This window comes from Sus scrofa, chromosome 7 (genome assembly GCF_000003025.6).
Source record: "Sus scrofa isolate TJ Tabasco breed Duroc chromosome 7, Sscrofa11.1, whole genome shotgun sequence".
NCBI classification, from domain to species: domain Eukaryota; kingdom Metazoa; phylum Chordata; class Mammalia; order Artiodactyla; family Suidae; genus Sus; species Sus scrofa.
The window spans coordinates 11,922,588-11,934,039 of NC_010449.5; the positions used below are offsets into that span (position 1 = coordinate 11,922,588).

The 11,452-nt window shown below is 42.4% G+C and overlaps 1 long non-coding RNA gene across 2 annotated transcripts in view; it reads right to left on the reverse strand.

Moving 5' to 3' along the window:
* Positions 1-3,625, reverse strand: part of LOC110261786 — a 134,034-nt gene extending 130,409 nt beyond the window's left edge. For both annotated transcript variants that reach the window (XR_002346324.1, XR_002346326.1), the window contains exon 1: positions 3,463-3,625. This is a non-coding gene — a long non-coding RNA (uncharacterized LOC110261786). The remainder of the gene's footprint in view (positions 1-3,462) is intronic.

Below are 11,452 nucleotides of genomic sequence, written 5' to 3' on the forward strand. Positions count from 1 at the left end.
ATTTTCAAACTTTCTGATCTTGGCAAAATATATAAGTAAACATAAGTGATGCTCTTGCTTCCAGTCTTGCTCCCTTAAATTCGCCAAGCACCTTGAAGCTTGTGCAGTATTTCTCAAACATAAATCTGATCCTGTAACTCACCTATCCAAAACTCTCTCATGATTCCTCATTGTCTTTGGGGTAAAGTTCCATTGCCTTGATGGGCTCACAAGGTCCACAGCCTCTGGACCCTGCCCAGGTTCAGCATCATCTTCCGTGCTTCAGCCACGCTAGACTATGCTGCCTTCCGTAGATGGTCCTACTCTTCCTCACCTCCATCCAGACCTCTCCTCTGTGCTTCCTGCCTGAGGACAGGAAGCCTCCTCTGCCTGTCTCCCCTGCTCTGGTTCATTCCTACTCATGACTGGTTTCATTTTCCGTGTGGCACCCACTAGGTTATGATGGGGAGCACCTTGGCTGCCTTCGCAGCCCTTTGCACTTCACCTTATGAATTACGTAACATGGTACATACAAAATAATATAGACATATATGTATGTTACGAAGCATAATCATAAAAACAAATATGTACACAGCTACCAACCCACCTTAAGAACCAGATGGCCGCCAACACAGTAACATGTGCCGCTTTCCTTACAACACTGGGTGGTAATGGTCCCGACCCTTGTCTCTATTTCCTACTGTAGTCTCTGTTCTAGGGGCCGCAGGTCTGGTCTGACTTGTGTCATAGTGATGTCACAGGGATGCCACAAGTTCCAGGACTTCACAATATTTAAAGATCGAATTTAATAATATTCAGAAAGGCAAATACTTTTTTAAAAAAAGATAACCAGGTACCCTGCAGTGGGTCAGTTATTAAGAACCTACCACCATGGAGTTCCCGTCCTGGCGCAGTGGTTAACGAATCTGACTAGGAACCATGAGGTTGCGGGTTCGGTCCCTGCCCTTGCTCAGTGGGTTGACGATCCGGCGTTGCCGTGGGCTGTGGTGTAGGTTGCAGACATGGCTCGGATCCCGCGTTGTTGTGGCTCTGGCGTAGGCTGGCAGCTACAGCTCCGATTAGACCCCTAGCCTGGGAACCTCCATATGCCGCGAGAGCGGCCCAAGAAATAGCAACAACAACAACAACAACAACAACAACAAGACAAAAGACCAAAAAAAAAAAGAACCTACCATCAGTTACTCTATACTTTGGGTCACTTTCCTAAGGTCAGGGATCAGTCTGTACAGCTTAAGCCTCCTCTGGTTCCTTTGTTGAGGCTAGGCTGCTGGGACATATTTCTTCTCTTTTTCTTTTTTTCTTTCTTTCCTTTTTTTTTTTTCCATTGCTGATATTGTTCATTTAAATTTTCAAATTGTTTATTAACAAGGTTAAATAATTCTTGATTTACCAGCAATCCACCTAATGCTGCAGTTGCCAGGTGAATGAGTTTATTCTTCCATGGTAATGAGCAGATTCAGTTACTGTCCAAAGCTAGTATTCTTGATGCCAATTTTACAAATGGAATGCTACCACCTACTCAAATTAAATAAGGAAACATATCACTCATGGAATTCAGATCAAGATAATAATAGCAACTCTAATTTAATGAGGACCAACCATGTGCCAGGCACACTGTAGATTTTATTTATGATTTTCACCATAATCCTATAAAGTAGGAGTGGTTATTTCTATTTGCAGATAAGAACCTGAAGGTTCAGTGGATAAGGGATTGAATCAAGCTGCTGAGAATGGATGTGACAGAGCTGGAACTATGATCTAAGTCTTTGTCTCCCCGAATCCAAACCCAACCTCTCCCCACATCACACTGTATCTCAGACAGCAGCATAACTAAAGAAATAGCAAAAAAAAAAAAAAAAAAAAAAAAAGCCTTTAAAAATATCTTCCTTATTCTTTAAACTTGCCCTGGTCTATTATTAAAAATATTTTTCATTTTCATTTTTGAATAACAATCTTTACTACCTTTTAAATGGTATGGAATATTTACTAAAAGAATTGAAAAAAAGAGAAAAAATCACTTTGCTTTTATTAATTTTAGGCAAGCATTCATTGAATCATTCCTTTGACAGATATTTGAGTGCCTATTATATGCCAGACACCGTTCTATGCAAATAAAATCAAAGCAAACAAACAAAAATCCCCGTTCTGTGGAACTTAAATTACAGCTGCACCTGTTGCATATGTAAGTTCCTGGGCCAGGGGCAGTAATGGAGCTGCAGCTGCAGCTTATGCCACAGCCACAGCCACACTAGATCTGAGCCGCATCTGTGATTTACACCGCAACTTGCAGCAACGCCGGATCCATAACCCACTGATGAGGCCAAGGATGGAACCCATATCCTCACAGAGACAATGTTGGGTCCTTAACCCACTGAGCCACAACAGGAATTCTTGACACTTACATTCTAAAGAGAGGGCCCCTGGCAAAGATGTGCACTAACAAGTGAGGAAAAGGAAAGTAAAACGAGAAAAGGGAATGAGAAGGGACAAGTCTGGATGTTTCTTTAAAGGAGGAGTTCTGATGAGTCTCCCTGATAAGATATTGTTTGAGCAGAGGTATCAGTGAAGGGAGGGAAAGAATAAGTGGAGATACTGGGGGTGGGGGTGGGGAGAGAGGGTTCCCCCGGCCAGGGGTGCACATTCATGTCTACTTTATCGACTAATGCAAGCTATGGTGTTGCTGATTATATTTTGTAATAGATCCCCTTACATTTGATAGAGCTTATGGATTCAAAACGTTACCTTAAGCCCTCAAAGCAGAGTTTCTCTTTCCTTCAAAGCCCCTGCGGCTCCTGGCACTTCACCCGTGCCTGCCTGCTGTTGACTTGGAATGAGAAGATTGCTTAGTCACCTACTTCCCGCTTAGCGAGGCTCCAGAGAGAGGAGGTGGGGGGAGGTCTAATGAGATGACACCTACGAAACCCCAGTACATGCACTTGCATAGAAGTTCATTGCTATTTGGTTATTGTCAGGAGCTTGGAAGTCAGGGGTACTCAGCATGGTTGTACTTATCCAGCAGAAAGGAATAAATCTCTTGTGTATTAGGAGTCAAGCCATTCAAAGCATATGTGTATTTCTGTTCCTCCAAGCAAGCTGGGACACGTTAGACCAAACACCATGTGGATGGTCTAAGCAGAGAGGAAAACTCCAAGGAGTTGTCTCTGTGGGGGTGGCTCATCAGAGACCAAGGTTGTTTAGGGCCTGGCATCAAGTTGGCCTGAAAGAGGCACCAGAGAAAGAAAGGAGAGTTTCCACACAGGATGGGTGGAGGGGAAGGGAGGGACACCACTCAGTGGGAAACAAAACAAACACATCCAGCACAAAACTGCATGATAAAAGGAAGAACAGAGAGTTTACTGTGCCAGTTAGAGAATACATAAAATGGGCACCCTGGCAAATTGGCACAAACGGGATGAGAAACAGTCGATCAAGAAGGATCATTAATGAAAAGAACTGACTTACTTAAGTGTAGACAGACTCCAGCTTCAGAGTCGCTAGGGTTCTCCAGGTCTGGTTAAGGTGGGCGGAAACTACCTCCCAGCTGTGTTCACCATCACCTCTGCAAAAGCAGAATTGGGAAGATGAGAAAAACCTCATTCGGTCCAATCACTGTGTGCTGCTTCAATTTAGCTTCACTAAACAAGCACCCACCTGAAGAAGGATGGGGGTGTTTTCCACTCAGTTAATCATTAAGGCACTCTCCCAAAGGAGCCGTCTGCCAATAAAATGCATTTGAAATGATGGTAGGAGACAAGGGATTATTGAACAGTGGAATAGTGTGAACTTTAAGCTCACTTTCAAGATGTCAGAGGTGAACAAGTAAAACAGAATACTTTTAAAGACTTTTAGGAGCCCCCTCCCTCTCTTTCTCTCTCTTACTTTGCAATATTTATGAAAAACTAGTGAAAAAATTTGCATGGTTATAGATTCTCTAATCAGGTTTCCCCTGGGTTATTATTCAGATAGATTGGTGAGAGAATCCTATTGATGATAATTACTGTGATAATAAATGTAATTTCCATCATTTGCATAGGTCATTATGGTTCATATAGCTCTTTCACTTGCATGTTCATATTTAATCTCCACAAGGATACTTAGGCACTATATATCCCTGTTTTATAGATGAGAATGTTGGCCCAGGCTCATGCTGCCAGGACATAGTGGTTGGCAGAGGTCAAAAGAACAGAATTTTTAGGTCCATGCAGGACTGTATCTTTATCTCCCTCAGCTTTCCTTTCGGCCCTGGCCCTGATCCTCCTCCCCAGGCTCCCCCCATACAGAGGGCCACTAACTTCTAGTTCCCACATGTGGGAACCTCTTTACGAACCACGGAGGTTGGAAGACAAAGACATGGCTCACTCAGTTATGGGCAGAGTTGAGCAACCAGGGCTTTGCTGCCAGCCTCCACAGACAAGAGTGAAAAAGGACCCATGGCCTTCTGAGGTCAGCTTCCCAGAAGCTGCGGCCCTTGAACCCGTGCACAGTGAGGTCCTTATGGAAACCAGGGCTGTGTCATATGCTTTCCTCAGCAACCCTCTTCTTTGCCTCTTGCCAGAACACAAACCCCTTGAACAAATGTTTGTCAAAGTATCCATAGAATATTCTGGAAGATGTTATAAGGCACTGGGATGGTAGAAGGGGTGATAGGAGGATTCTGTGATCAAATGAGCTTGGGAAATGCTCTAGAAGATTTATATGCACATTAGTGTATTAAACTTTCTGGGAAATACCACAGTATAGAACTATTTATTTCTGTAGTTGTGAACCTCTTTCTTTCTTATAACCCTGATTAATGTCTAGTGGAGCATTTCTTACCCATTACTGAGCTGTATAATTATGCAACATTCCAAAATACACTAGAGCACAGTGTTCTGGAAATGCATAGCTCCCTGTACATGACTGATACACAGCCTGCATCTGATGGAAATGTTGAGGCATTTTGTAAATCTTTAAGGGTCAAGGTGCACTACATATATAAAAGAATGAAACTATGACCACTTAAACAACTGTGTTCATTTGATAATGATGTAGATCAGTGGTTCCCAAATTTTTTTTTCTTTTTTTTATTATTTTCCCACTGTACAGCAAGGGGGTCAGGTCATCCTTAGATGTATGCATTGCAGTTACAGTTTTTTCCCCCACCCTTTCTTCTGTTGCGACATGAGTATCTAGACATAGTTCTCAATGCTATTCAGCAGGATCTCCTTATAAATCTATTCTAGGAGTTCCCAAATTTTTACTGCAATTTTAATGACCAGAGGAGCTTTAAAGATGTGGATGCCCAGGCTGCACCCAGACTCATTAGAACAGGAACTGTGAGGGTGTAACCAAGGCATTAGTATTGGCAAAGTTCTCTAGATGATTTCAATATACAAGTTGGGACCCAAAGGTATAAATGATTATCCTAAAGCAGAGAGCAGATAAGAGACTGAGATGAGCTTCTGGCAACTTACTTGGGCCGCTTAAAAACTGTCCATGAGTTTATGAAACATCTCCCTCCTGGCGAGAATAAGACAAATGCTAGAGACTTGGCTTGTCATTTTACAGTTCTAATTGGTAAACATGTGTTCCAAATATGCCTGTGATTGGTTTAATTATACACAAATAAGCTTGGCTTATGTATACTGCCGAAAGCTGCAGATGTGAAGTTTTAATTATCACATCATATGGTAATTTAGTTCAAGATGGACAAATACAGGTTATAATGAAAGTCACGGAAGAGTTGGCTTGGAAAATGATTTGCAGGGGGATACAAAACACAATTGGCTCCTGAACCCACTACTGAACTCAGAGGGCTGAATGCTCTGTGGGAAATATTTCCCTTCAAAAACGACTTGTATAAATATACAGATCATGAATACACACTAACGCTGGTTTGAGAGATAAAACTCAGGTTATTCTGATCACCCAGGAGAGCCATGAGGAAAGAGGTACTTAAGATGGAATGGGGTCAAGAAATTTTTGGAGCTTGGAACACTCAAGAAAGGGTAGACCTTAGTGAGACCATATAGTGAGTGCTGAGTAGTAAGGAATGAAATAAAAATAATAATAGCTAGATTTTACTGAGCACTGCCTACATGCCCGGCTATAATGTAAGCATTCTACCTGTTCCTTCATTTAATCCTCTCTTCTGAGAGAGAAACGGTAATTATCCCCATTTTCCTGCTGAAGAACCTGAGGAGATTAAATGAGCTAATATATGTCAGGTGCTTGGTACCATAGCTGGCACATGACACTCAATAGTGGTAGCACTTAATTTTTGGGTTGTAGAATCATAGAATGTTAGAAAGATCATTAGTGAGATTCATTTTATTTCTTAAAAAGAAAGTAAAACTATATAACAAGAGAAGAGTTCAATATTTGGGTTCTGCCTTTGATTCAAGTTATTTAGGTGAAGCAAGAGGAAATGGCCATTTCATTTGATGTTCTATAACTGATTTTAAAAATTTTAGTATCTGTTCTTTTTGGCCAAGCAGATGGCATGCAGAAGTTCCCAGGCCAGAGACAATCCACACCACAACAGCAACCCTAGCTGCTGCCGTGTCAATGCTGAATCCTTAACCTGCTGCACCACCAGGGAACTTCTGAGTGCCTATTCTTAGAGATGGTGTCATAGAGGCTAAACTGCCTCTTTTTTATCTTAGAATTTAAGAATTGTTCCTGCAATTTAGGTACAGTGCCACCAGGGGGAGATAGGGAACCACAGTTGCTTACATCAAGGTCCACATCAAGGTCCTAGGTGTTTCAGTTTTTCTGCAATTCAAGATAATGACTCTGATTCACTCTTCTTCTAAACAATACATTTTCAAATTTTGAATAAATTATATATCTTCTAAAAAATAAGTCATCTTTAAGCAAGTTCTCTCCTGAAAGATAATAGCTTAGAAACAGGATTTAGCAAACTTTTTCCATAAAGGACTAGAGAGTAAATATTTTTAGGTCTGTGAGCCAAGCCACTTCTGTTCCAGCTACTGAGCTCTGCCATTCTAATGTGAAAGCAGCCATAGGCATATGTAAATGAATGAGTGAAGCTACATTCCAATAAAACTTTATTTACAAAACCGGGGTGGGATGGATTTGGCTCATGGTTTTCTGATCTCTGCACCGGAACAAGTATTGCAAATTCAACTGCCTACAGTTAATCAGCTTGCGTGGGGTCCGGGACGAATCAGGGGGCACATCTTCCATTTAAGAGCTGGCCCCTCTCAGGCCCAGCCGATGGTGATCATGCACACGTGGGCTCAGTGGGGCCAGATCCTTCTATTTTTCAAAAAACAGCTAGAAATCTGGAGTTTTATGTGAGCTTCTGCCTTTTTTTTTTAACTTGGCAATTAATTCAAATAACCATCACTTTGGGTACCCAGCAGAACAACTTGGCAGACTGCATCTGGCCCTGTTGTGCAGCTTCTGCTGCAGAGTGATTTTTAAAATGAACCAACATGCTCAAGATACAGATGTGGAGATTTCTACCATCGTTCTTTTTGTTTGTTTAGTTGAATAAATCTACACATAACAAGTTTAAGGTGTATAAGGTGTTACTTAAATACACTTATATACTGAAATAGGACTGCCACCCCAGCAATATTTGTCACAATACATAACGATAGTACTATAATATTGTCTATGTCCATTAGGCCGTGCATTAGCTCTCTATAGCTTAGTGACTACTTTTCACCCTCATCCTTCTTACTATGAGACTGTTACATAGCACTGATTAAGTGGCAGGTCCTGTTTTAGGTGTTCTGCATATATTAGATTATGAATTCTCCCCACAGCCACCTTGTAAGGTAAAAGCTATTACTGTTTCACCGCAGGCAGAGAGAGGTTGAGTAATTTGCCTAAGGTCACACAGCTAACATGTGGCAGAGCTGGAATTTGAACCTCCGCAGTGAGAAGGTGGTGTCCGTGCACTTTTCTCCTTTCTGGGGCTACTACCCTCTTTCCAACCTGCACTAAGCTTCAGCAATAGTGACTGGAGGAGAACGAAGGACTCTCTAATAACGAGTCAGGGCCCAAGGTCCCTTCCCAGTTAACTTATCTTTCTGTTCTGGAGACTTGGAGGCTCTGGGGTAAAGTCATGTCTGAGATTCCTTCCTTAGCAGCCTGCTGTGAGGCACATACCACAGCAAATGTCACCTCAGAGGCTTGGGTCATTCCATTACTCCCGTTTGTATTTTATTATAATTATTTTGTGTAAAGCCTCACTCTGCTCTGGAATTTGGATTAACTCTACATACAATATTTGGTTTAATTATCCACCTTGCTTTTCTAATTTCTCCTAGCAAGCCCCAAGCAATGACTTCAGGGATGTGTAAGAAAGATTTTTTTTTTTTCTTAAAGTCATAGTGCTGAATTTAGGGAAAGGAAAGAGATGAAAATTGTTTTGAAAGGACGGTAAGTTAATATCTAACTTTGATGAGCAGAAAACACTCTCATTTTGAGAGAGAAGTGTACATTTTTATTTTCTCTAGAAACTTAAAAGTAATTGCAGAATAGGCACTTGTATCACTTTTCTGAAATGCAGCCCTAAATTTTACTGTTTATTTTTGAAGATACCCTGTAAAGTAACTTCAGCGGCAAAGGAAATGCAGACGTCAAAACAAATTATAGTCCCTCTTTTTTAAAAGTGCAAGTACCTCTGGGAAGCCAGTGGAGCTATTGGTCATACATAATTTAATACGCAATACTTAGTCAGCAAGCCTTTCCTTCCAGAGTCCAGGGAAACTGGATTCTACTGGGAAAGGAAAACAGTTTTTGAATTCTAGGGTCATGTGAGGCTTATGACAAGAAGGGATGTGGCTTCATGATAAAAACAAGGTTTTCCTGGAACTGTCCCAGTGGTAAAACCGCAAGTCCCATGTCCCAGGAATCCTCTCAGTCCCATGCAAACTGGGACACTTGGTGACCCTAAAATACGTGGACACTATTCCTGAGTTCCTGTCTAGCTTCCTGACCCCACAGTTCTCCTCTCCCCATAGCTAAGCCTTCTTCCCCTCTGCTTGCAAGTGTGGCCCCCATGGCTCTAAATTACCTCCTTCAGTGTTTTCTAAACTTCCCCGAGCACAAGAATCACCTGGATGCTTGTAAAAACACAGATTCCCAAGCTGCCCTCCCAGCAATTCTCATTCAGGGGTTTGGTGTAGCTCTAGTTCACCAAAAATGCAGAGAGTTTGGGGAGCAAGCCCTGGGTAGCCCTAGTCAGGGGTGATACAAGGACCTCTTTCCCAACAGTCGGGAGACTCAGCAGAGACCCCCCCATGATCTGTGCTCTGACTTGGACCTTGGCCCACTGCTAGCAGCTGGGTTTCCAGAAGGCTCCACCCTCACAGAGATCAGGCACTGTCTCTGAATCTGTAACCAGAAGCTGACCTTCCCTGCCGGCGGACAGAGGTCTCTGGTGCTTCCTGCCTTTCCAAATCTCCTAAATAGCTTGCTCTGGGAGCTGCATTTCTGTCTCTGTACTATGACATGACCTGCCCTCTCAGGTGACCTCTTACCTGTCAGCACCCTCTGTAGAGTAACTGCGGATGGGACATCAGCCCACCTCCACCTGCAGGGGCAGCCCCCTCTCAGTGAGGGTCCCCACAGGTTCTGGCCTCTTCCAGTTTCTCCCACAGTCTGAATTTAACCCTTTTCTGTCCACGTGCTTTAAGCGATTCAACAGCATGAGAAGAATGCAAAAGGCAGGGGATATTTTTGAAGGGTGTGAGCCCCTGAACTGACTGCTGAGGTTGCATTTCAGCTGTGTAACCTTGGGCCTCAGTTCATCTGTAAAATGGGGTCCTAACAGTAGCGTAATGACTTCATTACATGGTTAGCAGGGTTAAATAAGATACCAGTAAAGCACTTAGCACAGTGCATGATACATATCAAACTCTGTAAAACGTCAGCTGTCCCCCTAACATTATTATTGAGTCCTATTGCTGTCATTATTGTTGTAATGATTATTTCCACCAGGGATTAGGAGAAAAGTGCAGAAGATAAGGTAGGAGAAGGTCCTTTATCTTTTTACACAATTGTCTAGGGCTTCCTCTGCACCTTGGAATTTTAAAGACACTTTCCCTCCTCTGCATCTCTTTGTCCTTCTCATTATTCCAAAAGATTACAGCAGCCATGTTTTCAAAGTGAATATTGGGATCTATGACCTGGTCATTCAGTGGCAAGGAGTTCATATCCAAACTCTTCTAGAAAATTCTGACTATATTATCACCATACTTTTGACCTCTTCTTAGAAGACCAAGAGTTTGGGATAAGATTTTTAGGTTCAGTAAAGATGTGTCGGATGTATGAAAGCTTTGGTGACCTTCTCTAAGAACCCAGCCCCCATTTGTATTGTGAAGTCCCAATATCCAACTCACATCTGAATTTTAAAGATATAACCACTGCTAAGCAACGACCAAATGTATCATATTTTGCCCCAACTCAGTGCACTGGAGTATTCTTCAAAGGGAAACACATTTACATGAATCAATTTATCTTTCATTTGATATCAAAGAAAAGCCAATCAGATTATTTCAGCCTGGGAATCTATTATTAGAAGAATAATTTTGCCTTCTAGCCCTTACTTATTGATGAACAGGATTCATCTTATTTATAACACTCACATGAAAGGCAAGACCCTCAGCAGATGAAAGCAAGCCAACTGCCTCAGCCAAACACTTCAGATGTGTTCACTCATAGGCTGACAATGTGCCTTGTTTTCGAAAGTCTCTGCAGATGGAAGGGCTGGAGCAGAGGAAGGACCAATTGCATTTTAAATGAAGAACCACTGGATGCTCTGAAGTGTGGTTTTAGCAATACACATTCTTGACCCTTGGATCTTTTGCATTGTTGAGAGCCTCATCAACAGCTCAGGCTTTCCAGTGGTGGGAGAAGCACTCTGACAACAAGCTTTACAGTTCTCCCATCACAGCTAGTATCGCACAGTCACCGCAAATTTAAAAGGCGTGAGCCTTCCTGTCACTGCCATATCGTAAACAAAGGATGTTGGGGCCATCAAGCCATCAGCCACTGCAGCTGCCCAACTGTGCACCCTAATGGGATTTAGGATGGAAAAAACTAGGGTACTAGCCCTGAGTGGTTAAGGTGCATATCAAATGGATGATTTCAAGGAGCCCAGACTCTTGCATCTTCCTACACATAGATAAGCTGTACATTCATTAGCTTGAGATGTCTGGTCTTCTTTAATTAACACTAATCTTCCGATGTTCTGACTACCCGGTTTTTGTTGCAGAAACTTCTATATATCCCTGCTCCTCCCTTACCTCTTCAGAGCAGTCCCTCAGAGGCTGCCTCTTGCACTTAAGTCCTCAGAAGGTCCATGAAACAAAACATAATTCTCTTTAGGTTGTGCTTTTTTTATTTTTGTCTTTTGTCTTTTCAGGGCCGCACCTGCGGCATATGGAGGTTCCCAGGCTAGGGGTTTAATCGGAGCTGTTGCCACCAGCCTATA